Below are 27,953 nucleotides of genomic sequence, written 5' to 3'. Positions count from 1 at the left end.
TCAGGTATATTATGCCACAATTCCATCGTTACCTAATAGTAAGTGACAGGCACACAAATATGAATGAGTGTATTTTCATTGGTCTGGACTAGGGCTAGGGATGTAGTTCAGTGGTAGAGTATTTGCCTGGAATGCACAATAAGAGCCTGGTTTGATCCTCTGTACCATGCACACACAAAAATTGACCTAAGAATGTGTTTACAAAAACCCGTGGAGAGGAAGGCAGGTACTAGTTTAGGTCATGATAACATGGAATGTGTAATGGTGAAGATATATTTATGGAAACTAAGCCATTATGAAGGTATATTATTCTACGAGAGATGGACTGGTTCTTTATTCTTTGTAATAGTCTTCTCAGCGTTATAGACCATTTAAATTTTGTTAATATTGTTCTCACTAGGCAACTGTCTGAGTATTTTTTGTAGAGATACTGTCTCTGAATAGTGATTATTAATATAATAATCTAAGGAAATTTCACTAACTTACAATTTATAAGTAAGTGTTTGGTTTATATGGTTGATTTGTGTTAGTGCCATTTACTGGTAGGTAGGGGTTGGAGAGATGGCTCAGCGGGTAAGAGCACTGCCTGCTCATTCAAAGGTTCTAAGTTCATTTCCAATTATCTTCATGGTGACTCACAACAATCTGTAATGAGATCTGTCACTCTCTTTAGAAAGAGAACTGGTCAGTCGTCCTCATCAACTTAGACCAGGAAGCTCAATATGGACAAGTTCAACAGAACCGCCATATATGGGCTGCCCATGCATGCCTCAGCATTGCCAGGGTGTAAATTTCATTTTTTTTTTTTAGAGATGGATGTTGTTTTCAGAACAAGGAGAGTACCTGTTTTTTCTCACAGAATCTCAAAAGGAATCTTCTTGGATACTAAGTTTCATTTTTTTGCTTCTGTAAGTTTGAAATTTAATATCTAGAAGATTCCATTTGAGTAGGACAAGATTGTGTACTGATTCCTTTAGAGTTGAAATCTTCCTCCCTGAAGGAAGGCCCTTGAAGGTTTTGGGAGCTCTAAGTGGAAATGTTTCCTCAGGGAAGTAGAGTGGGAAGCTCATGCATGATACTCAAAGAGTAAGCAATCCATATATCCCTGAAAGTCAAATATTGCAAGTTCTTGGGGTTTCTCCCTGAGGTTAGAGAAATAGTAGATAGTTGCTGGAGAAGAGATCTGACCTGTCTGCTGCCTTCCAGTCATGCAGATACCTTAGGGATGCAGCTTTTTTGAGTCAGCGTTTGGGGATGCAGTTGCCTTGAGTTGCCTCTGCTCGAATAAATAACTCTTTGCCCATATTAATTTCAGCACCACAAATGAACTGATTGTTTTATTGATTGAACTCCACTGTAATTATTACTTTTTTCTGTAATTTGTTTCCTATCTGGGGTGAGTGGAAGTTTGTGTCATGCCTCCCCAGTCTTAGAAGCTATTATATATAGGGTTGAGGAACAAAAATTACAGTGTCAGAGGTGTGCTGACGTTCTATGAGTTATTATTCAGGGAGGCTCCCTAGGCCCCACAAATCATAAAGGCTATTATCTCTCTTGTTAATGGCATGCCAGACCTAGCTGATAAGAACCTACTGCTGAAGTTACCGAATGCTGTATTGATTAACAATAGTCCTACTTGGCTACAAACCCTGAATGCTGCAGTACCAAAATACCATGTAGTGGATGTCTGCTGATGCAGTGATGGCCTGACTAGAATCAACAATTTTCTGGTTGAATTTAAGGCTTGCTCCACAGGAGGAAATTCACATCTGATACTGTAAGCTAGGATTCAGTGGTAGGGGAGAAAAACCACTGCTACTGCTTTGTTAAATGGGTGTTATGTCTCTATCAAAACGTTTTCAAAACATTTTTGCTTATACTCCCGCCGTTCACTGTTAGTTGTTGTCAATTTCAGTCATGGAAGTCATGGGTTACCATAAAGACTTGTAACCTCTGGTGAAACCATGAGAAGTGACTATGGCTGTGGCATAGTGGTCCAATGCCTACCTTTAGATATGCATCTAGATGATGGCATAGCTCAGTGGTATATAACTTGCCTTTCATGCAAGAGGCCCCAAGTTCAATCTCTAGCAACACGCACACACACACACACACACACACACACACACCCCGTGGTTAAGATGGTAGATGGCTGTTTGTAGGAAGTTAAGACCTACTAGGCCAAGAGGAGCCAACCTGGAGTCTGCCTGGTGCTGTCAGAAGTCCTGATCATGCCTAGCCAATGAGGGGTGACCACGTGATGTCAGCTGTCAATGGATCAGAAGGCTTGGGTGCTGGGAGGGTTTATAAGTTTTTTTCATTGTTAAATAAACAACTCTGCTCTATCCCTTTCTTCAGACTCCCGGCATCTGTGACCATTGACATCATACCTTCTTATCTCCTCCCCTGAAGATGTTAGGGTCCAGTTACAGCTATCTACAGTACCCCTGTAAGGTTCAGAAACATAGATGAGAGATCCAAAGAACGTAAGAGCTGGAGAAAGGGATGAAGTTCAATTTCCTCATAGCTAGAACATTCTATATTGATGTGAGGTTCCTTAAGTTCTGAAAAGTTTTAAGTTAAAACATGGCCTCCAAGAAGAAGAGGGTGAGTTTAGAAGACTCAATAAGTAAATAAACTTCACATATCTGGGGAGGTTGAAAATTATAAGAGTCATTGGCCCTTCTCCATGGTTGTAGAAGCATTCAACAATCACTCGAGAAGAGATTCTATGACATGTGGAGTTGACACTGTAAGCCATACAGAGAGATCTAGGGATGCAGCCTTTATGAGCAAGACATCACCCACCGTGTTGGGGTGAGCTTTTCAGTAACATGGCTGCCTTTGACTTGTCTCTTCTAAGTAATGCCTTAGCCATACTCCCTTAAGTAGCCTGAGTAAACTCATTCATTCACCAAGTCGACTCTGGTGTAATCATTACTCTGGTCTGTCTTTGGTTCTCTATCTGGAGTCAATAAAAGTTTGTATTGTGTCTCCCCAGGAAAAGTATCACAAAATGCCAATTTCTATTTCTCCTCTACCTGCCCTTGAGTTCATGAAAAGCAGAGATAAGCCAACACAAGATCAGTCTCTAATATATTTGGGGATAAAAAAATAGACAAAGAATAGATGCACGATGAGCAACAATTGGAGTGAAAGGAAATAAATGGAAGAATGTTTTATGTGTCTATGATTGAACTAAAATCTCATCTATGTGTCTATAAGAAAGATAGAAACAAAAACATCACACAGTGATTGTATCATCAATATGATTATCTCTTTTAATATTTCTCATTATACAGGCACCTGAAATCTCTTCATACTCCTTTAGGAATTTAGAAATAATAAGTTCAGAATAAGATATATCCAATAAAACAATTTTGAGGCATAACCATAGTCAGATTAACACAACTCAAAGGAATAACTTGATGCATGGCCCATGAGGCATCTTAGAAGTAGAAAAATACATTATTTATAAATTCCACTTGCCATTTGACTACAAGTTGTGAATTTAGATGAGAGTTGGCAAGGTTAAGAATCACGAGAGACATTATTCTAGAAACAGACAAAGCCTGAAATGGTCAATGCGAATGGTAATGCTTCTCTTAGGGTCTAAATGCTGGATAGTACAGGTGATTAGTGCTGACCTCAGGGGAAACTGGCCATTAGAGCAGAAAATCCAGGCCAATAGCACAAAGAATGTTGTCATTGTCTCTCCAAGTCATTTGATTTTTGTCATTATTCTTTAAATTTTATTTTTATCTGAAGATCAAATTTCTGCAGTTAGTTTCATGGTTCTTACTCATGTATTTGGGAAATTCAAATAAGGACCATGCTTTAATTAATTCAGCATTACACATTTCAACAGGTTATGATCTCTCTATTGTTCAGGGGGAAATTAAAAACTAAAAGGTTTAACTGCTGTCTTTTATGGGATGAAGCTAGGGTCCTTATACTCAGACCCTTACTCCTTTGTTCTTTATTTTTTATTTTTTTCCATGAAATAAAACTTGGAGTTTAATTAAAAACATTACAAATACATTTAACAAAGAAATAAAACTCTTCTGATTATCAACTTGGAGACTCCAAGAATCCCCAAACATTGGAGACCCAGCTTATTCCTGGGGATCTGAAATCTTACTGAGAGGGCCCAGGACAAGCCGGGTGGTGGTGGCGCACGCCTTTAATCCCAGCACTCGGGAGGCAGAGGCAGGCGGATCTCTGTGAGTTCAAGACCAGCCTGGTCTACAAGAGCTAGTTCCAGGACAGGCTCCAAAACCACAGAGTCCTTTGTTCTTTATTAAAGCTTGATGGAGCCAATGACAACATGTGGGATATTTTTTGAAGTTGAAAAAGGTATATTGCTTCTGAGGCAATAAGATTTTCCACGATAGTGTTTGTGTCTTACCATCCTGTGTTGTCTGTGGTATAGGATTTTACCAGCAACAAGAGAAGGATGCACAGACTAGTGAGGCCGATCTTAAAAGGCTGTGATGTTTGCTTCTATTTGTTTACTTTAGTTTTATGTTATCTATCCACCTACTTACTTATTTTTGAATGTGTGTGAATGGTGTGGGAAGTCCTTTTGTATATGTGTTGCTTTTATTGGTTAATGAATAAAGAAGCTGTTTTGGCCCGTGGTAGGACAGAATAGAGCTAGGCGGGGAAAACAACTGAATGCTGGAAGGAAGAAGGCAGAGTCACAAGGAGCTGTCAAAGGAGAAAGATGCAAGCTGCCAGCTGGAACCTTGCCAGTAGGCTATGAGCTAGAAATATGCATAAGTTAATAGGCCAAGCAGTGTTGTAATTCATATAGTTTCAGTGTGATTATTTCAGGGCTTAGCAGCTGGGCAGGACAAGCAGGCTCCCCCAACAAGTGGGCACACGTGTGCCATGGTGTATATCTTCAGAGTTGTTTGTCTCCTCTACTGTGTGGGTACCAGGGACCCAGCACAGGTCTTCAGGCTTGGTGGCAAGCACATCTACCATCATCCCTGCCTAGTACCTGTTTTTAGTAGTTAAGAATCCACTTCAACCACCTACACAGAACTGAAGCACAGATCATATGCCAGTGAGACAAGGTCCTACTTCTTCTTCATATGTCAAAGGGAAAAGGAAATATTAGATTTTGGTGCCTTGCACAGGTCAGACTGAGATGCTGGCAGCTCTTGTCTCTTATGTTCAATCACTGCAGGATGGACGGTTTTCAGGTTTAGGCCACAAAGAAAGAATTGGTCTAGGAAATTAAAATAACTGTCAACTACTAGAAAAAATCTTGGAGTAATATTTTTCAGTACAATATTTTGCATTCTGAATGTCAAAGTAGTTAATCCTGGGTGAAAGACTTTAATTAGCTCTCCACAGAGCACATAGAACTAACCAATATTCCATTCCTTCCTGATTCTGTTTTCTGTGTTAGAAACTTAAGTGGACATTGCTTTGAAAAATACTGGCCTCCTTATTTGAACTACAATTACTAGTAAAATACAACAAAAAGAAAACATTTAAATCTAAAATACTATCCCACCAGTTACTTGAGCTTGATTTGGGCACTTCATTTTCAAAGACAGTGCTTAAAATTTTCATTCCAAGTAAGAAAATCATTCTGAATGTTGTCAGTTATTTCAGAAAATTTGAGGATATAGATATATTGTAAGGATATTATGGTAGTAAAGCTAAGGCCATCTAGGAATTAGACATTATTCTAATTCTAACTAACATGGATATCTACATAACCAAGGCTTGTAGGAAGTTATATGAGGCCCACGTGAATAAAGACAACTCCTATACTCATGTATTAGATGAAATTTTTGCACATACACATTGTACTTGCAACCTATTTTCTATATTTCATTAGTCACAATTAACTTGAATGTCATTTTTATTTTCTAATTGGAAACACACAGCCTTTGAGACTATTGTAAGATTTTAGCACTATCTGTCTGCCGGATTTCACTAATATATGCAGATCTGTCTTTGAGATCTGTCATCTGAGGATCTGAGAAAAGGTGGAGGGCTACAGTCTAATGCTATAGACAGTTTTACCTCCTTTTCTGTGTACTTTTATACATGAATGTAACAAAGAAAACAACGATTGAAGGACGGTTTTTTGAGTTCAGAAAAAAATCTAACTAAACACCAGTAAGCACATAATAAATATTTAAAGAGCAGCCCCTCCCCAGAACTTCCTCAGGACAGACCAGTTTAAACACAGTTGCCTGGCACATACTCGAGATGCTACCTGGGAAAGCACAAAAGCCAGGCAGAAGGCCATAGCCCCATTCAGGGTACACTGAGGACAGCTCACAGCATATCCTTCAGACAGATCGGGTTCTGTCGCTATGTTCTGACATCCGACAAGAATAAATTTGTTTTATAAATTAAATGCAAATCTTTGTTACAATAAGCATGACATCATATCCAAGAACCACCCAGAGAACAAAATGCACTTGAGGTAAAGGATCCTTTGCCTTGTTTTCTGCATCCTCTCTTACTGTTACCAATGCATCATTTTTAAAACTATATTCTGATATATCATGATATCAAAATAATTAAAAAGATACAGCCATAGAATGGAGATATGTGGCATTATAAAAATACATTAAAGCAAAGGGAATAGAAATTGGTTTTATGGGATTATGATAGCAAATGATAGATAAGTTATAAACATCTGCCCCAGCCTGCATTATGTGCCCTCCAAATGTTATTATATCTTGATGTTTGAATACTCAGTCTCTCAAAGGTGATCCTATTTGGATAGATGGGACTTTTGCAAATGTGATTCTGTTAGAATTCTTGATAGTGGGCTCCAATCTAACAATCGTGAACATTGCACTGGTCACCATTTTCTATTTTAGTCCTCTAACAACAAACAAATTGTCAAAGGTGAATCCTTAAGTGTGATAACTAAGAAGCATTGTCGAAAAGGCTCGCTCTTCAATCTAAGCTCAAGTGACAGATTCAATTTGATTTGTGAGTTGTATGAAAACCAAGACTAATCTGTCTTCACTCAGAAAACAAACCTTCTGTGCACTTGTCATCCCTTCTTTATACGGGAATTAGCACGGAAGGCAGATCTTGTGAGAAAAATCACGTTTAACCTAAAAGATGCCAGAGTGACAGGAACAGTGACCCTGCTCTATTCTGTGTACTGCTGCAGGAGGGCCTACAGGCTAAACCACCTTGGAGAGCTGCACTTCACTAGGACCCTATACAGTGATTTACTCTCTATTCTTCTTGAGTGGAGCCACATAGTGTACTGTCTATCACAAACATCATGTTTAAGACACTTGCTCAGGCTACCATTAAAAAAAAACACCTCAGAATTATTGCCTTAAACTGCAAATTTGTTTCCCTACAATTTTGAAGCCTTTGAGTCCGAGATCAAAGTGTCATCTGGCCTGATTCCTTACACACAGCAACAACTTAGTTTCTTCACAGGGTCACTCATCCTCTCTGTGTGTTACCTGTTAGATTGGAACAGCACGCACTCCAATTATCTCATCTTAATTTAATGGCCGTCTGTACAAATGCAATCATGCTCTTGAGTTACTAAAAACTAAGATTTTAACATGTGGATGTGAGACTGCTACAATTCAACCCACACTATTCTGGGTTCTAGTTCCTCCAAAGTCTGTCTTACATGCAACATGCATTTAGTTTATCAATTTCTAAATTCAAATTCACACATATACATATGCATGTATATAATCTTACTTGAAACATGGATTGAACTTGAAGGAAGATCTCCATTCTCATACAAATTCTTTCTACCTGCAGACGCTGGTGTGCAACAGTCTTTGCTTCCCAGATGACATTCCCTCCAGAAGAGGGGGCTCAAAGAGACTCAGGGGTCACATGTCTAGAACCGAAAAATTCTTTATGGCCCCTGCCCCACAGTATACAAAGAAATACCTGCTTAGGGAGGCAACAGGCCAGGTGCAGACAAAGTTTTAGCTGTGAGAAGTGGTTACATGGGCCTGTGGACTGCTTACAAGATGCCCAGAAAGCTCCAGGCTTTTGGAGTGTTCACCAACGTTGGGGTGAACTTTTCATAATACACCTGATATTTTTAGGCACTCCTGCTTTTTGTAAATAATTCCTTGTATATACACTTCAATTAGTAACCGCCAAAAGAACTCAATGGTTTGCCAACTTGAACATTGGTATAACCATTATTTGGAGCTTTCACAGGTTCTCTCTCTGGGGTAAAGAAATGTGTGTGTGCGCACGCGCGCGTGTGTGTGTGTGTGTTTAATCTCCCCAAGAAAAGTTTGTCACTTAACAGTTCTGATACCAGGCAAGTTACCTGCTTCCAAAATACATAGGCAGAAAGGTCACAAGACAGATATTTCCCCTCTAAACGGGAGAATTCAGGAAAAGAATAAGAATAGGCTCCAAGACTCCTAGCATTTTAAAATATTTATTACATCGGGTCCCCGCATTTCATGAACAAATTCCACATTTATTTTTCTGAGTTGACAGAATACCAGACTGGAAAATGCAAATAACAAGGTTCACTTTCTCCAATTTCTGAAGGTTAGAAACTTTGAAACACAGTGGGAAAAATCCCATTGCATTTAAATGATTGAACAAAGTTCTCCAGGTCTGTGTGCTTGGAGCCAGGATGGCAAGAGAGCCCTGTTAACCCTGTCTTCCTTCCGTGTTCTCGAAGGGAAACACAGCCAGGCCACAGAACAGCTCTACTGTCTGACCTGGAGGATGCCCTTTCTTGTTCAGTCCCATCTCTGTCCCCAAATCCAAAGCTGGCAGATTCTCTACTAGCAAAACCTTCTGTGTTTCTGCCATTCACTGAGACACCTGATTAGGTCCTTCTGTCATTTCCTGTAGCCACTTCATCAAATGAGCATGTGGCCATATGCTTATATTCTCTCCAAAAAAAAACCTCCCACATCAGATAGACTCCTAATTTTTGTCTAAGATTTCTTCTTTCTCTATGTCCTCTCACATCTTGCCAGCAACTGCAAGGGAGCCGAGGCCATGCCTTCAAACTTTATAATTCCCTCCAGTTAATATCCAAGCTCTCCGCCTACTCTACTTCTCACAAAAGCCAGGACATTATCTCGTTATATTATTTTCCAGATAACAAAAATTGTCTTTCCTGCATTGTCTAATAACACTGTTCGCATTTTATCAGAATTCACCAGATACAGCTTAAACATTCCGATCTAATGAATGTCTATAATTATAAAACCCTTCCCTAGTGTTCTAGTCTCTTCATGAGCCCTCACTAAAAAAAAAAAAAAAAAAAAAAAAAAAAAAAAANAAAAAAAAAAAAAAAAAAAAAAAAAAAAAAAAAAAAACCTTTCACATCTGTTTTATCAATGGCCTTAGAGGAAATCCAGGCTCTTGATTATATATCAAAATTTCTTGAGCCAACAAAATTCCTTGAGTCTGGTTCAAAGCATCTGCATCCCACTTCTCACGAACAAATTCCACATTTATTTTTCTGGAGCAACAGAATACCATACTGGAAAATGTAAATAGCAAGGTTCACTTTCCCACAATTCTCAAGGCTGGAAGTGCAGGTGAACAAGAAGCACAGGCTGTTTCTTCTGCAGCTATTCTTCTTGCAAGAGGGTGGCCATCTGTGCCTTCTGTGCGTCCACATGGACTTATTTGCCAGTATTGCAGTGGTCAGAATAAGGCCAATTTCAACAATAAATTTTAGATGAAATCCCCAAATATGATAAGTATTGTGACTGATTTTGTTTTGAGACATCTAATATTTTTGAAGTCAAATATAGTTTTAAAAGTACTATCTATTTTGGAGGTATGTATGTGAGTAAATGAATACAAACATGTAATAAAAATACATATTCATAGTGCATATAGTCAAAATATGTAAGATACATAAGAGTATAAATTGAGTCTTGTAATAGGAAAAGGAGTTTTTAAAATTTTTATTAGTTCTTTGAGAATTTCACGTATTGTGTTTTGATCTTGTCACCCCTCCTGGTTCAACTCTCCCAGATCCAATTCCCCTACCCCATATATACAATGTTGTACCGTTAAAAAATTCGTGACCATTTTTTTTTTGCTGCTTAAATATACATGTTTGTGTAGCATTCCACTAGAGCCTGACCAACTTACTAGGAGCTTCACTCTTACAAAAAACTGACTCCTCATCTCCTATTGGCTAACGATCACCAGTAGTTCCATGGCTATGGTAGGATTTCTTGTCTAAGTTCCATCTCCAAGCTGGGATTTGGCCTTGTGTTTGTGCACGACATGGTATGCTTTTACAAATGCTAAGTTCATATGTGTAGCTGCCCCACTGTGTCCACAAAATACTGTTTGCTTGTAGTCTTCCACTACTCTGGCTCTTACATTATTTCCACTCTGTCTTCCTCAGTGATCCTTGAGCTTTGGGAGAAGGGATTGTTGTGTATGTTCCACTTAGGACTGAATATTCTGCAGTCTTTTACTTTTTGTGCTTTTGCCAGTTGTTGGTCTCTTTGCTAATCAACATCTACATCAAATAGAAGCTCATATAATGAGAGTTGAGAGATGCATTAATCTGGATATGATGATAAACCACTGATAGCTGGTTTCATACTAGGTGTACTTAGCAAAACAGTAGTAATAGGTTCTCCCTTAGGGCCTATGACCTGCCTAGCTATAGGTTCTTGTCCTGATAATGGTACCAGATCTTGGTTTCATCTTATGGGGTAGGACTTAAATCCAATAAGGAAGTGGTTGGTGGTTGGTTACTTTCATGATGTTTATGCCACTATTGCAACAGTGGGCATGTCTTGCCAGGCGAGGTTGACCATTTTTGACAAGCATTTCCCCCCTTTTGTTTTGTTGAGGCATCATGTCTTTCTGTATCCAAGGCTGGTGTTGATCACATATTATTCCTTGCTCATCCTCCCAAATGCTTATTTTATAGATATGCATCACAGTTCTGGCTTCCTTGTGCAGATGGCTAATGTGTTACATGGCAATAGACAAAACAGGAAGTCATTGTTTATTTCCTTTTAGGCTTTTCTCTAATAAATTCAGAATGGGCCAGCATTATTTTCAAATTTTCCATCTCATGGTCTATTTGGGGATTTTTCCATTTTTTTCATTTAAACATCTATTACTGCATTTCTCTCCTCACTATTTTTCTGAAGAAATTTCTGTTTATACCTCTGTGTTGCTCAGTACATAAAGGACTCATTTTTCAGTCTAAGACCAAGTGATAGTCTCAATTATATTTGGGGTTGTATGAAATCCATAACTAATCTGTTTTTTCCCTCCATAAGCCACCCTGCATCTCCCTTTGAGAGTCATTGTAGAAATTCAAGATACTGGTAGTATCTTTAAAACTCTGAAGTATGATCAAGAGACCAAACCTAAGAATGCAAGGGATATACAAAGGGCCTGAGATTTAAAAGTCATAAAGAATATACTTATTCAATGAAATTGTAACAGAAAATGTCCAAATTCTAGAGGAAAAAAATGAACATCCAAGCACAAAAAGCATTTAGAATCTCTGGTACATAGGTCCAGAGATGAACCCCTCTACAATGTAGTGGAGGTATCAAAATACAAAGCAAAGAAACAATATTGGCAACTGCAAAAGATAAAGGCTGACTACCTACAATGACAATCAGAATAATATCAGGCTCTCATCAGTAGCTCTAAAGGCCAGGAAAGCATGAAATAATACAGTTAAAGTCCTGAAAGGAAAGAATTAACCATGATTGCAATATCCAGCAGATCAGCCTCTTAAAAAATTGATGGAGTCAAGGAAATTACAAGGGAACTCACAGAGACAACTAACCTGAGCTCATAGGAGCTTGCTGAGTCTGCACCAACAGTCAGGGAGCCTACATGGGAGTAATCTACATCCATTACATATGTGTGACAGTTGTGTAACATGGTCCACTTGCAGGATTCCTAGCAGTGGGAGCAGGGTTTGTGCTTAACACTTTGACTGGCGTTTGAGAACCAGTTCCTCATACAGGGTTGCCTTGCACAGCCTTAATAGAAGGGGAGGAATTTAGTCCTACTTCAGTTTTATATGTCATGCTTTGTCGATATCCAAGAGAGGCCTGTTCTTTTCTGTGCCAAAACAGAGGAGAGGCATGGGGTGTGGGTGCAGAGGGGAGGTGGGGGGGATGAAAAGGGAGGAGAGGAAGGGAAACTGCTGTTGGGATGTAAAACAATGAATAAACTTTACTAATAAAAAATGATGGAGTAATAAATGCAATCAAAACAATCACCAAGTAAGGTAGAACATGACTACCAGTCCAGAACTGACAAAGACATTTAAAGGAATATTGTATAAAGAGGGGGGAGAGTTTCCATCATGAAAGCAAAAGAAAGAATGAATTTCACTAGAGGAGAATATTAAAAGAGCAGAGCCAGGAAAGAATCTATCAAACCCCAAATAATAGAGCAGCAAACCCTTACAAGTCAAAGGTGAGAGCAGAAAACAAACACTGAAATGGTCAGTAACAGAAACAATTGACAAATCACCAGGAATTAGTGAACATATTTTAAAAATAATCTTAAATATAAATGGCATCAGCTCAAAAATATAGACTCTGACTGTTAAACTGGACTAGAAAACAAGACCCAACTATTTGCTTTTGTCAAGTAGCACGCCTCATCAGTAAATAGAACCATAGACTGAAAGTCAGAAGATGGAGGTCAATCTACTGAGTGAATGGGTGAGAAGAAGCTGCCATAGCTATTCTGATACCAGGAAAAAAGAGTTTTATCCAAAATTATTCTGGAAAGAAAAAGAAGGCTACTATATATTAAATAAATATATGTTATATATAATATATTATGCTGTAGGAATTCCCGCAGCGGGTAGGCTTTAAGTTACCTGCCCACTTGGGTGGGGCCTCACATAATATACAAGTTATTTATTATGCAAGACATAAATTCATCAGGATAGGATAATTCTTGAAACATTTATCACATGTTTCTTCCTTGATATATTTGTTCATATTGTATGCAATTTTGTATTAGGCTTAGAACTCTCTTATTTAAACAAAAGGGGCAGGTGCTATAGGAATTCCTACAGCCAGTAGCCTTTAAGTTTCCTGCCCACTTTGGCAGGGCCTCATATACTATATATGCTGATGTAAAGTATGTGTCCTCTCTCTCTCTCTCTCTCTCTCTCTCTCTCTCTCTCTCTCTCTCTCTCTCTTTCTCTCTCTCTCTCTTTCTTCTGGCTGCAGAATCCACAGAATGTTCCATCCAACAGGAACAGTATATATTCTTTTAAGCCATCCATGAAATCTTTTCTAAAAGAGACCAAATTTTGGTCCACAAAACTACTCTTAATAAATACAAAGATTCAGAATAACTTTTTCCTTCTTATTAGAGCACAGTGCAGTAAATCCAGAATTCAATAGCCTGCAAAACTGCACAAATACTTGGAAACTGAACAGAACATTCTTTAAATCAAGTACATCTTTGAAATCAAGCAGGTTATTAAAAATATTTGTGAATCAGTAAAAAGGAAGGTACTATTTACTAGAACCATTGTGGTGTAGGTAAGGCAGTTCTGAAGATGGAAGTTTGTATCTACAAGTGTTTACACAAAATGTCAGAAAGATCTCAAATAATTGACCTAATGCTATATCTCAAAATCGTAGAGACATAAAAACAAGTCAAACTTTCAATAAGTAGAGGCAAAATATTTATAGGTTAGGGCAGAAATGAATGAAACAGAGACAAAAAGAACAATATATAATAATAAAGAGTTTTATGAGGAAAATAAGCAAGATTGAAAATCCATGTATGCAAACCAATAAATTGAAAATAGCACATAAATTAAGGACAGAAAGATGAGATTGTCTCGATGTCTTCAGCAAAGACCTCTGACAAAGTTCAGTGTTGTGGGATAATCCTTCTGTACACTGTGATAATGTGTTATTCTCATTGCTAGTAAAAAGCCGATTGATGGATAACTAGGGAGGATTTTTCGATAGAGAGAATTCTGGGAAGAAGGGAACCATTAGAGGAGCCTCCAGTCCGATGGAGAGGAAACAGGACATGCAGAAGATGGCCTTAAGGCAACACATAGTAATAGAAATGGATTATTTTAAGTTGTAAGAGTTAGTTAGTAAAAAGCCTGAGCTATCAGATGAGAACTTATCTATTATTAATAATAAGTCTCCGTGTCAATAATTTAAGAACTGGAGGACGGGAAAGAAAAGTCCACCTATAGTTCAGCATTTCTTTATGATACAATTCACGAATAATAAGGATAGTGTAAACGTTCCTCAACATAAGAAAGACTACATGTAACAAGTCTACAAACAACGTTATACCAAGTAGGCAAACACTCAGAACATTTTCTAAAGAATTAGGAATGAGACAGTGTCCTCCATCTTATTATAGAGCCTAAAGTGTTAGAGTTTTAAGAGAAATAAAAAGAGATATATATAAGAAAAAAATTTCTCTATTTATAGATGACATTATAGTATATTGGAAAATCCCTAGTAACTCACAGAAAAACCTCCCATGTCTGCTAAATATTTTCAGTAAATTAGCAGAATACAAAATCAGCATAAAAAATTCAATAGTCTTCTATATACCAATAATGAACAATCAGAGAACAATAAAAGGGAAAAAGAACTTCCTATTGCTAAAACAAAACAAAATCAAAATAACCAAGGAGAATAGAGACTTTTATAATAAACATTTAAAACACAGGATAAAAAATTGAAGACACTAGAAGATGGGAAGATCTTCTGTGCCTATTGATTGGCAAGACCATATTGTACGTGGTTATTTTACCAAAAATCCACAGGGTCAATAGAAGCGCCACTGAAATCTCAATTATATTCTCCAAAGATCTAGAAAAAGAAATACTAAAGTTTGTGTGGAGAAAAATATATAAAACCTGGAACAGCTAGCTTGATCCTAATCAGAAAGAGCAATGTTTGTGTCATAGACAACATCTGGTTTTAAATTATGCCATAATGTCATAGTAACACAAATATATAGTTCTGACACAAGTGCAGACATGTAGGACAATGGAATAGAGAATACACAACTGAGAAATAAACCCACACAGCCATGGCCACCAGTTCTTTATAATGATATAAGAACACATATTAACAAAAACATAGCCTCTAGATGTGGATATCCACATGTAGAAAAATAACACTGGATCCACCTGTCATTCTGCACAGGAATCTACTTAATAATGTATTGAAGATTTACTACAGGATCTGTAACTTTGAAACATCTAGATGAAGCATAGATACCACATATACATATAAATAACATTATATAGACTTATCAGGATATAGCTACATATTTAGAAATACATGTGTGTTTATCAATGTACACATATCAACAATGAAAGAAATAGAGTCCATGAATTTGAGATAGTGTAACGGGGTGCATGGGAAGGGTTGGAGGGAGGGAAGGAAAGGGGGAAAATGATGTAATTATATTTTAATTAAAAAAATCTGAATATGTGCCATGAAATTCCAACTCACACAAGTCAGAAAGGCTGCCATGAAGACAGAAAATGACAGTAACTTCTGGCAGGGACATGAGGAAGGAAGGACTTTAGGCACTACAGGTGGGAATGTGTACTAACTACAGGTGGGAATGTTTACTAGCTACAGGTGGGAATACTTAGTATCTCAGCGACTAGAGCAGTCCTGACAATGCTAGACTGGAACTATCATATGACCCAGCTGTACCACTTGGGTACATATCCATGTAACACGGAGATGTTTATATATCTGTGTATATGCCTGCTGCATTATTTGCAATGCTTGAGGTATGAAACCAGCTTATGTGCAGATGAATGGATAAAGAAATGTACATACATACTCTGGAGTTTCATTCAGCAACAATGGTAAATGACGTCATAACCTTTGTGGAAAACATATGTAACTGTTTGGCAAAATAAGCCAAACTAAAAATGCACATCTTTTATTTATAGAAAACTAGCTTTAAATTACACACACACACACACACACACACACACACACACACACACACAGAGTTAGGTCATAAAACTAGAAAAGGGACCAGGGAGAGGGACAGGGGGATGGGGAGGGGGAGGGGGAGAGGGAGAAGAAAAAAATCACAGTAAAGAGGGACAAGGGAAATAAAGTCATGGATTATGTGTTATAGTAAAGAAGTCTGGGTTATTTGGAGTAGTGGGACTATCAAGAGGGCTAGGGAGAGGGAGAGAGGGAGAGGAAGAGAGAGAGAGAGAGAGAGAGAGAGAGAGAGAGAGAGAGAGAGAGAGAAGAAAAACATCACAGTAAAGAGGGGGAAGGGAAATAAAGTCATGGATTATGTGTTATAGTAAAGAAGTCTGGGTTATTTGGAGTAGTGGGACTATCAAGAGGGCCAGAGGTGAAGCAGTGGTTTGAGTACAAATGGCCCCATAGGCTCATAGATTTGAATGCTTGACCTAGGGAGTGGGACTGCTTGACAGGTATTGGAAGGTGTTGCCTTACTCTAGTAGGAGTGGCCTTGGTGGAGAAAGTGTGTTACTGGAGAAAGGCTTTGAGGTTTCAAATGCTCAAGCCATGACCAGTGTCTCTCTCGTTCTGCTGTCTTCGGATTGGGATGCAGAAACTCAGCTATCATGTTTACCCTTGTGCTGCCATGCTTTCCACCATGAGGATAATGGACCGAACCTCTGAAACTCTAAGAAAGCCTCAATTAAACACTTTTCTTATAAAAGTTGCCATGGTTATAGAATTTCTTCACAGCAACAGATCACTGGCAAAGACAGGTGATACATATGGGTAGTGGGGAGGAGAATGATGTCACGGCCATCAATTGCTCATGTGGAAGGGAACCTACAGATTGTTCCTCCCCCAAGAAAGATTGCATGAAAGCCTCATGTGGGTTGAAACATTTTGCTCAAGTCGAAAAGTAAAAGAATGAGAAAAGTAGTTGAGATGTGTGAGAACCTCAAGGTTGAAGGAGAGCTTTAAATCTACATGAGCATGGACAAATTTCTCTGAGGGGCTGTAATGCAGTGTTTTAGGGCCCTGTGTAGTACAATGCACTTTTACATTATTCGTTTATCTGAAGGCAAAAGGATTGGACCATGAATCCTTGACAATCTCATGTGCACTCACTATAACTTGAAGCCATACTGAGGATTTTCTTGAAGGAGCCCTTCAGCCCTGATAAAAAGCTACTGTCAGGGCTTGACATGCACAAAAGGAAGATTAGCTTCATTTACTTTTTTTTTTTTTTTAACAGACAGTGAGACATAAGATCTTTTGTCTCTGCTGCTGGCTGCGTAGCAGAGCCTTCCCACCTTGTTTCTCCCAGGATATGCAAAGACAGATCTGTACATTCAAAACTTCCTGTGCAGGCAGAAAAAGGCTATGCTGACACTATTTGTCAGAATCACAGGTTGTTTTTCTATATATTGGAATCTTGCTAGCTCTCTTAAAAATATAGTGTGCCTGCCGGGCAGTGGTGGTACACACCTTTAATCCCAACACTCAGGGAGGCAGAGGTGGGTGGACCTCTGTGAGTTTGAGGCCAGCCTGGTCTACAAGAGCACCAGGACAGGCATCAAAGCTATGCAGAGAAACACTGTCTCAAATATATATATATGTATATATTTATATATATACATATATATATGGTGTGCTTAATATACTATGCTCATAAATACATTGTTGCAACAACTACTGCTTTGGTGCGGATTTTTTTCCTATGGGGAAAAGGTTAGACTTGTTGGTGTTGTTTAATTTTTCATTGTGCTTTTGAAACTGGCCTTTCATCTTGGAAGTGTAAAACCTTAATTTATTTTCCTTTTGAAGTTGCATAAATACAGGATATTTAAGATTATTCTTTCCAGCACTGATTTTGGTAGAAAATTAGATTCATCGCTGAAAATGAAGCTATTTCTCTACAGTATTTGGTGAATTGAGTCAGCAAGAAGTGTAAATTATGATCTTACTTGTTTTTCACAGTGAAGTACGGCTATATGATTTGCATGCCCCATACTCCCTCCCCATCACTGGTCTTTGTAAAACAGTTTCCGGTGGGAGTTGCCTCAGGTCTCTTCTTAGCATTGTTTCCCTTCTTTCTTCAGGCACTGCAGGGTGATGTCTAAGGTAACTTAGCGTATCACTCTTTCTACACACATATTTCCTAACATGGAAAATGTTTTCCATTCCTCCAGTGCAGAGGAGGGCACATGTATCATTCATCTTTGTGTCCTTAGAACTTACCAGACTCCATGACACTGAGTAAATATCTGTTGAATGAGACCATCCCCAACCCCACATCAGACAGAGTGTTGTTCTCCAAAATATACAAAGAACTCAAGAAATTGGTCATCAAAAGAACAAATAATCCAATAAAAAATGGGGTACAGACCTAAACAGAGAACTCTCAACAGAGGAATCGAAAATGGCTGAAAGACACTTAAGGAAATGCTCTGCATCCTTAGCCATCAGAGAAATGCAAATTAAAACAACTCTGAGATTCCATCTAACAACTATAAGAATGGCCAAAATCAAAAACACTGACGACAACTTATACTCTAGAGGATGTGGGGTAATGGGAACACCCCTGCATTGCTGGTGGGAGTGCAAACTGGTACAGCCCCTTTGGATATCAGTATGATGATTTTTCAGAAAATTAGGAAACAGCCTTCCTCAAGACCCAATAATACTATTTTTGGGTATTATGAGGATGCTCAATCATACCACAAGGACATGTGCTCAACTATGTTCATAGCAGCATTATTTGTCATAGTCAAAACCTGAAAACAACCTAAATGCCTCATGACTGAAGAATGGGTAAGGAAAATGTGGTACATTTACACAATGGAGTACTACACAGCAGAAAAAAATGACACATTGAAATTTGCAGGCAAATGGATGGAGCTAGAAAACATCATTTTGAGTGAGGTAACTCAGACCTAGAAAGACAAATATTATATATACTCATAAGTTGCTTTTAGACATAAAGCAAAGAAAAACCAGCCTATAATTCGTGGGGATCATGGGAGAGGGTAAAGGAGAAAGGGAGAGGAAGGGAGGGGATCAGAGAAAAATGTATAGGCCAATAAAATCAATAAAAAATAAAAAAAATAAGACCATCCATTTCCCCCAAATCATGCTATGAGCAGTTTAACAGGGAGAACTTACTGTTTAGCCAACTTCACATCACCGCTGCTTGCCTGTAGCATGTCCACTGTATGAACTCCAAAATTATTGAAGTGAGTAAAATAAAATGTTTCAAAATATTTTACAGCCAAATTTAATTAACCTTTATCAGCCATTTGTTTTATGTTATTTGGGCATGTGGAAAGAATAACCACCTGAGCTACATAGGAACATATACCCAAATGGACTATTATTTTTCTTTATTTAATATTATATCCTTTGATCATAATTGCTTTACAATAACACTGTGTTTCTAAAGAAACCAAGACCCTAGGTTCAACTTTCTATGTGACGAGAGCTAGTTCCAGGACAGGCTCCAAAACCACAGAGAAACTCTGTCTCGAAAAACAAAAACAAACAAAAAACAAACAAACAAACAAAAAAAAAGCTTTCACATTTAATAATTTAGTTTTATAAGATTCCTTCCTTGAATAGGGAATAATAGATTTAATTGTCATCCGTCATCCTAACTTTGAAAGAAAGTGTTTATCTTTAATCCTGGAGAATCTACAATCAGAAAAGCAAAACATTTCCTAGAACCTCATAATCCTTGGAGGTAGAAAAAAAAAGGGTAAAGGGTGAAAAAAGTCCACAATATTCTGAAATTTCCTATCTGTGAAATCAGAAGACTTAGCTTTTCACCTGTGAGTTACATTCATCTCCAGCTGAGTCACAACGTCTAATTGTGAATAAAACATAGATCCTATCCAGCACTTTTATGGAGTTTGTTGGAAGGTATTATTATTGAATATTCAGACCCAAGAACTAAGTCGCTGAGGTCTGCTCTGCTATAGAGTCATGGGGCAAGCAGAGGAAGAATCAGATGTAGAAGGATCAACACGAAGGCAATGGATAAGGGTTTCCCTTTCTCCAAGAAGCCATATGCTCAAAGCAAAATGAAATAAATGCTGTTCTAATCTAAGAGTTCAAGGTCAAAATTAAAGATGGATGTACTGGGCTGGAGAGATGGCTCAGTGGTTAAGAGCACCGGCTGCTCTTCCAGAGGTCCTGAGTTCAATTCCCAGCAACCACATAATGGCTCACAACCATCTGTAATGAGATCTGGTGCCCTCTTCTGGCCTGCAGATGTACACGCAGGCAGAACACTGTGTACATAATAAATAAATAAATCTTTAAAAAAAAAAAAAAGAAGTGGGCATTCTCTGAAAGCCCCTTTTTAAAAAAATAAAAAAAAAAATAAAGATGGATGTACTGAGAGATCACTTGCTGGACCTGTCCTCCCTCAATTCGTGGTCTATCTATCTTGGAAAAGGAGATTGAAAATGAGTACACTAATGACTTTTCCTTGTATTGAATTTAAATAAACACAATTACATGCTTTATTTCCATTTAAATAATATAACCTTGCTCTTTAGTTGGGTGGAAATACATGTGCACATGCACATAGTTCAGAAAAGTTATTATTTGATTTACACTCTTAAATTGCCAACACATTGATATTCTTTTTCTCCAAAGAAATTAAAAAGTATCATTTTGTGCATTAGAATATTATCCATTCTGCTTATTTTATGGAAATTCTTTTCTCTAAGCCTCCCTTTTAAGCTGTGATCCTTTAGAATGATACAGTGAAGATATTCATTTTGAGTCATGTGTTTAAATATGCTCTAATTCTTTGAAACCTTTCAGCCAGATGAGGGTAATAAAACAGCTACAAGACAGTCTCTGCTCAGTGTATTTCAAGTGAGCTGTAAATGCGTGGAAACTGACCTGCTCATCACCTCCTGACACCATTTAGGGGTCTTGATGTGGGGCCACTCCTGGTAAATCCTGGCTCAATTGCAGTGTGTGAAGAGGGGCACCGTGAAATCTGCAAAGATGCTGAGGAGACAGACTTGTATTTGCAATTAAGGAAGAAAAGTCACGTCTTTTCCTTTTCTATAAAACCACATTTGGAAGCAAAAACAAAAGCGGATCAATGGTGACATATAAAATTTTGACCACCACTTACCCGCTTTTAGTGTATTTACATTAAGAGACTTGATTTTCCTTTTCGTCAAGATGGGTAGTGTTTGAAGGTCTCATTTTTTTAAAATTAAAATTCAAGCTCCTTTTCCCTTTAGGGGTGAGTATGGATCATTTTTATTTGATTTAGGATGCTATTTTCTTTTGCTGATAACACTGTGTGGAGGTTGTGTGTGTTCTTCATGTGTGGCAGTAAAAATCATTTTACTTCTCTGCCTTAGATAACCATAACAGCAGGCTTTGGGAATCCTATCTCAGAAGTTTATAAAAGACTAACACATCTTTTTGGAGCATGGCAAAGTGACTAAACAGAAGTAATCTCACGATAATTCTTGAGAATCAAAGGGAATGAACTAATTACCATGCGATTGCTAAATATAAACAGATTAAGGATGTGTTGGGAGACATTTGAATGATTTTACAAATTCATAAACTTGAGAATACCAGGAGCAAAGGCTGGATGGAGATGTTCAAGGAAATAGAATTTTTAGAGGATCTAATATCTAAGCAAAGTCATAGAGGAAAACTTTTCTGATACCTGATGAAATGAAATAAGAATGGAAAAACTGGTAGACATCTAAAAAAATAAGATAAATAACTGTGACCATCTAAAAATATTTTTGTGCATTATGTGACATGAAATATGTCTGTCTTTATATTCTTCATCTAGACTGAAGGAAGCTAATCCTGGGAATGTGGAAGGCATTTTGTTTGTGAGCAGAGTAGTGAATGAGATTGAGATTGCCAAGTTTCACATTATTATAAAAGATAGGGGCATTTGCTCTCATCTTGTATCTCAATCACATGTTAAACTTCTCAGTAAAAACTTGAATAGAGAGATCAGCGTTTGTTTAGAAGTTAAAGCATTGGCACACAAGTGTGAAGATCTGATTTTGAATCCCAAGACACCATGTAAAGTCAGGTGCGGGAGCATGAGACAGAGGCAAAAGAATCTCTGATGCTCACAGACCATTAGCTTTGGGTTTGTAGTATTAAACAATAAGGATAATCTATCTCAGAACAAGAGAGTGGCGAGGACTGATGCCCAAGGCTGCTCTTTGAACTCCACATGAACACTTGGACTTGCATGGAGACCATATACAACCATGTATAACATACACATGCAAACAAGAGGGAATAGAAAAAAAAAGTAGAGTTGAGAAATGGATCAAGGATGGCCAGCAAGAGGTAGAGATGCCGAGAAAAAAGGAAGATGGAACAAGAGAACAGCACACGCAGGCATTTGCCTGGTACCTGAGCTGAGAGAATACTGGAAGGGATCTCATGCGAGGCAAGAAAGTTCTGTTTGGGGGCTAATGAAAAAAAAAATCCCCAATAAAACAAGAATTTTTCTTTCAGGATACAAAAAAAGCTTAAAAACGATGGCATAGATGAAGTTAGTTAAAATATAATTACTGAATACCAGAGGGCAGAGAGCTAAGAGACGGTTCCAAGGCAGAAAATATATCATTAAGTGCACAGACAATAACATTAAACAGATGAAGTTTAATAAAGGATTCTGAGTTTTAAATTTTTATTTTGAGATATATTGCACAGAGTGCAATATATTTGAGAATATACTGCACAGATAAGTATCATATGATTTTCTTCATCTTTATTATTATTTATTTTTAAAATATTTTATCCTTTAATTTTATTCTTTTCTATTCTTTTTTTCTTTCTTTTCTTCTCTCTGTGTGGGTATCTTGCCTGGATTCATGTTTTGCAGTTCCTGGGAGGCTACAAGAGGACATTGGATTCTCCAGAACTGGAGTTACAGACAATTGGTGGCTGCCATTAGGGTGCTGGGAATTGAACCTGGGTCTCCTGGACCAACAACCACCAAGGCTCTCTCCAGTCCTTAGATTTTATTCCTACGTGTGTGTGTGTGTGTGTGTGTGTGTGTCTGTCTGTCTGTCTGTCTGTCTGTCTGTGGGTATGTGCACATGAATGTAGGTGCCCTAGAAATCTAGAAGCACTGGTGTTGTTGGTAGTTGTGAGTCAGCTGATATGGGTGCTGGGAACCAAACTGATATTATCTGTAAGAGATGTGTGAGCTCTTACACTGAGCCGTCTCTCCAGACCCTTTCCCATCTTTAACCGCTCGTCCATTCCCCTTCTTCTTGACATTCATTTATCTGTAATGCACGAGGAAAGGCAGTAGAAATTACTTCGAATTTAGCGGTAGACAGAGCTCCAAATCAGTCTCCTCTACTTACTTGACACCATAAAATCAATCAAGTCAAACACTTCGAGCCTGTATCACACCATCCTTATCTCACAGTGTTAATATGTCTAAGCCAGAGAATGCGTGTGGCCAGCTGTGATTTGATATATGATATTATTTTAATTAAAAATAATTTAAAAAGAAACAGAACATATATGAAAAATATATCTAGATTTTATAAACCTAATGGCTAAAGGAAAAAATAACAGAAGTTCATTGGCTAGATTACTACTATGATTTACTGTGATCATTTCTGTTGTTGATTGAGCCACTAAAACATAGCCAGATAGTTTCCTGAGTCACTGAAGAGAAAACAGGCTGATAATTTCTTGACCCATTGTCGTTTTAGGATTCAATTGTATTCGTTCTATTTTGTGATCACACTTTTCCTCTAACTCAGCAAGTGCTTTTCAAACAAACAATCTTTTAAAAATAGAGGTCAAAGAAAATAAATAGTTATTAGTCAATACTAATCAGTCTGTCACCATGCTGGATAAACAGTCACAAGTGCAATACCTGCTGACAGTGGATCAGAAGTTCAGAGGCAGCACACTGTGATCCATGCAAACCGTATAATTAACAGGCCAGAAATACGAGACAGGTGGTACAAACTTTACTGTTTCTGAAAGCCCCAAATAGATGCATGATCAGTCAGTATTAATTCATTTTTTTCCTCGAGGTACTATATAACCAGTTTCCAACTGGTAACTACTATAATAAGGAAAATTTCGACTTGGATTTTATATATTGTTTGGAAATATTTCTTTTGCTTAATTACAAATAAAATGCAAAATTTATGAGAAAATACACATAGTGTAGCAAAATAATATATATTTTTTGTTTCTGCCCCTATTCTGAGCTCCAGGGGCTAGGAGGCTGATGGAGGGTGCATGAATGGACTGGTGTTCATGATTTCTAGTAGGCCAGGTAATTGTATTCATGGTTTTTTTTTTTTTTGCCATTTAGAAGTGTGATAGGAGACTCTTCTTATAAAAGTTTCTAATCAAAGAAGAGACTAGGTAAATATGAACCTGTGCACATAAAGAGCTAAATGTCCAATAGCTAGGCAGAGAGAACAGGTGGGACTTCTGGGTAAAGAGAGGAACTTGGGATAAATCCAGGCATGGGAGACCCCAGCGAGACACTGAAGAAGTCAGACACATGGTACAGAGGAGAGGTAACCGAGCCACATGGCAGAACATAGATTAGTTAAAAAAAAAAAGGTTAATTTACACTCTAAGAGCTAAGGTCAAGCTTTCATAATTAGTAATAAGTTTCTGGGTTGTTATTTGTGAGCTGGTGGTCCAAAGAAAATCTGACTGCACACATATGTGACCATCAGTTCTCCTCTGGAAGGTATAGATTGGTACATACTCCCACTGGCCCACAGTCATTTCAGTTCTGCTGGGTTGTCCTATAGTAGCTCACTTTCCCTATCCCAGAACCCTGCTGGGCTGTTGTAAAGACAACCTCTCTCTCTCACCCTCTCTTTCTTCCTCTGTCTCTTTATCTTTTCCTCTTTTTACTCTCTCTTCTTCCATTCCTCTTTATCTTTCTCCCTCCTTCCCTCCTTCTCTGTCTATCTCTATTTCTATGTCTCCCAGCTTTATGTAGCTCAGGAAATTAAGTTTCTTCTCTCATCCTCCTAAATGCTTAGATTGCAGGTATCGGCCACCAACCTGATTCCGACTTTCTACTTTGTTTCAGTGGTGTGTTCGTTTTATTAACAATTGAATAGTAAAAGAGAATATTTTCCTTTCCTCTCTCAGTGACTATATCTAAACAGTCATCAAATCGTGATCCTATTAAGTTTTCCACATTGATCCCTTTCATGTTGTGTTTATCCTATCTGGATTCAACTTTCTAAATATGTATGTCTTTATATAACTGAGATCATTAATGTGATGGTAAAGTCAGGAAGAGCTCACTAATTGGTTATCCACTAAGAAATGGCTAGCCTATAAACATACACAAACAAGTAATGTTATACAGAGTGAGTGGGTTTTATTTATGTATTTAGGAATATATATGTATGCATGTAACAACAATTAATGAAAAAAGAGTTCGTGACTTTGAAAAAGAGCAAAGGGGAGTATATAGGAGGTTTTGGAGAAAGAAACAGAAGAAACAAATGAAGTAATTATATTATCTAAAAATGAATAAAATAATGAAAAATCTAAAAATCAAGAAATGGGTTACAGAATTGGTAATCTTTTTTAATTACATGTTTTGAGCTAGTTGCAGACAGCATCTTTGTTTTGTCATTAGGTAGACTTCTATGTGCACAAAATATATTACATACACTATATATGAATCCATACATGAACCTTCATATGACAAATTAAGACATACTTACTATATAAAACACCATGCCTTGGCACAGTACATGTCAATACTTTAAGGACCAATATTACTCTTATTCCTCTTCTTTTATCTTTCATACTATCATGTATATGGAATATTTGCCAAATGTAAGTCAACAGTGGTACGTTTTTTTTTTCCCTCCTTTTCCCCAGTTATATTGGACTAGTTGTAAGAGTGGGGAAAGATGTAATAGAAATTGAAAAGAAAAAAAATGTTGTCACTTGTATTTATAGGCTAAAAGAAGTAATATACTCGTAATTTTATTAGTAGTTAAAGAAATAAATAAACAATTGCTCTCTCAACTTTACTCACTGAGAAAGATATAGAAAGACCAGTAGCATTGAAGGCAGCATAAAGGAAGTTAAGAATAGTTTTTATGGAGAGACTCCTTTAGTTAAAATTTTGAATCTTAATTCAGCAGTCTGTGCCTTTTTAAAAACGCATGTAGTAAGACATCTCTAAAATGAAAATAATACCATTGCTTTTCTCATGTGACTCTTAGCATTCAGATGCTTAATTTACTTAAACCACAAAAGGAAGTACCCCGTGTGGCACAGAAATAAACCCCCAAGTGCAGCTGGAGATCTAGCTCTGCTCATGTGGCCCACGAGCAAAGCCTGCAAGAGCAGCTATATGGATGGCTTTGCACCATGATTTTAGTTAAAAATCATAATCAGGTTTATTTCTGTTTCATGGAACAAACATGGAGCAGATAGACAAAATTCCTATATTATGAACATTAGGTGTCAAACGCGTTGTACATTTTGTTCATATACCATTATAAAAATAGTAAGCAAAAGAACACTTCAGAATTTTATAAATAAGAAAAAGAGGGTGAGAGATTAAGATTCAGTATGAAGCCATCCTGCCTGACTCATAGCTCCTGTTCTCTCTAATGTGTGACACTGAGCAGATGTGTGTGTCTGGTATCAGAAATTCAAGGAAGTCACAATGGTTCCTTTCTTTAAAAAAAAAAAAGATTACTTCAAAATCAGTTTAGTCCTTCCTCCATCTCAACCATCCCACTCCCCCAAGTTCTCCCCAACCCTCCCCTTCTCACTTCTCTCTTCCCCTCTCCCCTTCACTCCACCCCCACCCTCATGCTCCCAACTTTTGCCTGGAGATTTTGTCTGCTTCCAATTTCCAGAAGGATAAATATATGTTTTTCTTTGGGTTCACCTTATTACTTAGCTTTTCCAGGATCGCAGACTACAGGCTCAATGTACTTTGTTTATGTCTAGAATCTACTAATGAGTGAGTACATACCAGATTTGTATTTTGGGGTCTGGGTTATCTCACTGAGGATAGCGTTTTCTGTTTCCATCCATTTGCGTGCAAAATTCAAGTTGTCATTGTTTTTACGGCTGAGTAGTACTCTAATGTGTAGATGTGCCACACTTTCTTTATCCATTCTTCTATTGAGAGGCATCTAGGTTGTTTCCAGGTTCTGGCTATTACAAATAATGCTGATATGAATATAGTTGAACAAATGCTTTTGTAGTATGACTGAGCATCTCTTGGGTATATTCCCAAGAGTGGTATTGCTGGATCCTGAGGTAGGTTGACTGTGGTATGTGAATCTGTTCACCCAGTGTGTAAGTTTTTTTTCTCTCTTTTCCTCTCTGTGCAGGAGCTTCTTTAGTTCAGTGAAGTCCTTTTTGACCATTTTTGGTTTTATTTCACATATTTTTAGAAGAAAATAAAAAGTCGTTATTCAAACAACTGTCCGAAGATTCCTTGCTACAAATTCTTTTAGTAGATTCAGTTTCAAGCCCCGTGGTTACATTTCTTGTCCACTTTTTTTTTTTTTTGGATTGTGGATAAAATTTCATTAGTCAGTTTTGAAAAGAACATTATTTTTCTCATGGAAATCAATTGATGATAAAAGTGTGGGTTTATTTCTGAGCTCATTATATACTCTACTGACACATATATTTGTTTTTATTCAAGTCTCTTGTTATGAGTGATCTAATTTCTTATCAAGTTTTATGATGCCCCTAGGTTTTTTCACTTACAATGTACTGCATCACTAATCACCAGTGAATGTGACACAGACCCAAAGTGAGCTATGACCCTCATTTGTTATTACAGAAAGATTAAAATTAACAATGTGGAAATAAGTCAACCCCTGTATGCTAACAGCAAGAATGTCCATTTGTATACCATTATAGGAAATGGTATACTGGTGCTTCCCTAATCTAGAGTTAGTAGTATCATATTATTTAGCAATT

General features: G+C 37.6%; 1 protein-coding gene across 1 annotated transcript in view; it reads right to left on the bottom strand.

Moving 5' to 3' along the window:
- The window catches only part of Tacr3 (tachykinin receptor 3), a 63,655-nt gene that overhangs the window by 2,438 nt on the left and 33,264 nt on the right, over nucleotides 1–27,953 (bottom strand). The window lies entirely within an intron of this gene.

The sequence above is a fragment of the Alexandromys fortis genome, unplaced genomic scaffold (assembly GCF_014885135.2).
Source record: "Alexandromys fortis isolate MF-2015 unplaced genomic scaffold, M_Fortis_MF-2015_v1.1 scaffold_19, whole genome shotgun sequence".
Taxonomy (NCBI): domain Eukaryota; kingdom Metazoa; phylum Chordata; class Mammalia; order Rodentia; family Cricetidae; genus Alexandromys; species Alexandromys fortis.
This window is presented reverse-complemented; position numbering and strand designations above follow the sequence as displayed.